This window comes from Rattus norvegicus, chromosome 14 (assembly GCF_036323735.1).
Source record: "Rattus norvegicus strain BN/NHsdMcwi chromosome 14, GRCr8, whole genome shotgun sequence".
Lineage (NCBI taxonomy): Eukaryota > Metazoa > Chordata > Mammalia > Rodentia > Muridae > Rattus > Rattus norvegicus.
In genome coordinates this window covers 10142954-10146334 of record NC_086032.1, presented here as the reverse complement: position 1 = coordinate 10146334, position 3381 = coordinate 10142954, and positions in this window count along the sequence as shown.

Below are 3381 nucleotides of genomic sequence, written 5' to 3'. Positions count from 1 at the left end.
AAGTCAGGGTTACTTTCACTACACAGAAAAATTGCAGGGCCTCTCTATGTCTAAGTGCTTGTATCTTATAAGCAAAACTAAAATGTCCATAGGTGAGTGATTAGCCTTAATTCCTGGAAGAGTTAGACACAACAGGAGTTATAGATATACCTGTTGTATTCATAGGGGCGTGTTTGTATATGTATACCTCTAAGCAAACCCAAAACCTTGTTAGGTTAAAACTTAGCAGTAAAAAAAAAACCAGGAAACAAGATTACTGATAGTGAGTATAAATAGGGATAATTTCTTGCTAGTCTGAAATAGTCTTTCTTCTTTTCTGTATGTACCTGGATATCTAAGGGTGCATGCGGGGTGTGTAGTTACACATGATGCATAACATGTAAAGAAGTGGATTCTCCCCCATCTAAAATCAATGCATTCCGGAAGCTCTGGAGTGGGATCAGCTCAGCATCCCCAACTCCCGCCGGGAATCACTACCAGGCATAAAGCAAAAGCGCGAGCGCCAGGCTGTTTTGGAGTTCTCTCTCAGGAACTAAATTTGCATTCTCCTTCCACCATATGTTCAGGTAGCTTTCAATGGTACCTCGCGCAGTCGTGTCATTGAATTCCCCTGATCTTAATGAACAAACTAATTAGAGCCTGAGATGAACTCTTGCAGACTTGCTATCTCCTGTCGCAGATCAAGGCGTGAACTCTATTTCCACAGCTAACTCCCGATTTGCATCAGTCTTAGAAACGCCTTCTTTATTCCAGTTGGACAACGGGGCTGGACACCCATGGCACTGTGATCCTCTTGGATCAAGCTGCAACAGTAATTTTTCAAGCACAAGCACAGCTAGGCAGCTCTTGATTGGCTTGAGTCTGGTGGCTTGCTGATGGACAGCTGGGCACTATTATTCATTTGAGTATTAAACTTCCGTTCATTTACAAACGATTCTCAACGAGGTCAGAATAAAGCGTTGTCCATTTGAAGCCTTTTTAAACGGTGTATGCACAACTTCATCAAGTACGAACATAGCGAAGTCAGCTGCAGAGAAAGCAAGGAGAGACAGACGCCAGATGTAGACCAGGCCTCATGCTCTGCACTCCGAATCTGAGTATCATTAAGGGAGTATGGCATTTGTGATGGTTTGTATATGCTCAGTCCAAAAAATGGCACTATTAAGAGGTGTGACCTTGTTGGAGTAGGTGTGTCACTGTAGGCATGGGCTTTAAGACCCTCATCCTAGCTGCCTGGAAGCCAGTCTTCTCCTAGCGGCCTCCAGATGAAGATGTAGAACTCTCAGCTCCTCCTGCACCATGTCTGCCTGGATGCTGCCATGTTCCTGCCCTGATGATAACGGACTGAACCTCTGAACCTGTAAGCCAGCCCCAATTAAATGTTGTCCTTTATAAGACTTGCATTGTTCATGGCATCTGTTCACAGCAGTAAAACCCTAAGACAGCATTTGTACTTCAGATTTTCTTGTCAGTGCAGGGTCTTACTTACCCTTTGAAAATATTCATTTCCTCACATGATCCTTGTCTTAGTCAGGGTTAGTGTTGATGTAATGAGACACCATGACCAAAAGCAACTCTCAGAAGAGAGGGTTTATCTGGTTTACACTTTCATACTCACCACTGAAGGAAGTCAGTACAGGAACTCAAGCGAGTGATAAGCCATATTTACAAAGTAGCTCAAGGGATCATAAGGTCCCCGAAGCACACGGGACTAAGCTTAAATCATGTCGATTTGAAAAAATGATCCCCCTGGTAGGGCTAGGCAGAACATACAAATGATGAACGAATTGTGGGAAAATATAGTTACTAGCACAATAGCTCCTGTTTATGTTAGATGCTCTAGTTGGCAAATGCTTCACACATAACGCTTCCTACTCAACATCAACGTTATATAATCTCTCTATTTTAGTAATGTGCTGGCTAGTTTTGTGTCCACCTGAAACAAGCTATAGTCATCTGAACGAAAGGGACCCTCAGTTGGGAAAAATGCCTCTGTAAGACTGAGCTGCAGGCAAGACTGTAGTGCATTTTCTTGGTTGGTGATAATGGGGAAGGGCCCAGCCCACTGTGGGTGGAGCCACCCCTAGAATAGTGCTTGTGGGTAAGAAAGCAGACCATGATGAGCAAGCCAGTAAGCAGCACTCCTCCACAGCCTCTGCCTCAGCTCCTGCCCATCGGTTCCTGCTCTGAGTTCCCGTCCTGGCTTCTTTCGGTGGCTACCTTTGGACTCGTGGCAAGAAAGCATATCAGGGTGGGGACTATGTGGCCAAGTAAGCAGCTGGCCTCACGTCATGCAAACATAGAGAAAGAGGAGGTACTGGAGTCCCCCACTGATCTAACTCCTCCCACCAGGTTTCCTCAGTTGCCCTCCTCACTCCTTGACCTCATTCCTTCCAAAGACAAACCAAACCAAACAACAACAGAACGCTCATCTGTATGAATGACCCGCATCTCCTACCGGAAGCTCTTTGTTCCAAACGAGTGGCCAGAGATCTCATCAACCTCTCTGCCATCCCTTGTCCTTTAGAAACACATCCGATGGGCTGGAGAGATGGCTCATCAGTTAAGAGCACCCGACTGCTCTTCCAGAGGTCATGAGTTCAATTCCCAGCAACCACATGGTGGCTCACAACCATCTGTAAAGAGATCCGATGCCCTCTTCTGGTGTATCTGAAGACAGCTACAGTGTACTTATATATAATAAATAAATAAATAAATCTTTAAAAAAAAAAAAAAAGAAACACATCCGATCATACGATCTCTCTAAAACTTCCTTCGGTCTCTCAGTCTCCCAGGACCCAGATGACAGAGGCGACACTGAAGTCCTAGACACCCCATCCAGAGCCTCTTACTCTTATCACCCAGTGTGTACCCAAGCCGCATGTACCTTAGGGGGAAGAAAGGATTCCATTGTGAACATCCCTCAGCCTTCTCCTACACACACACTCTCTACACTCTAGCGAAACGACTGCTGTACTGTGAAATAGTTGGGATTTAAAATATCAAGTCAAATGTTCCACTAGAGTGTGACTTGCATTCGGTGCTGAACCTTGTCTGACCAGTCTTCGGTACAATAATGAGCACAGAGTGAGTTAAACGCCCATGTTCTGCGATTTACACAATCTCATAGATAGGAAGTCCTGCCTCTTGAAAAGAAGAATCCGTTCGCAAATCAATATTTAGGTGGATACAGAAAGGGATTGGCCGGAGACGTACAGCCAATGGTAATCAGCTAAGCCTGGGTTATTTTTTCTTTTCTTTTCTTTTTTTTTTCCAATCTTTATTAAATTGGGTGTTTCTTATTTACATTTCGATTGTTATTCCCTTTCCCGGTTTCCCGGCCAACATCCCCCTAACCCCTCCCCCTCCCCTTCTCTATGG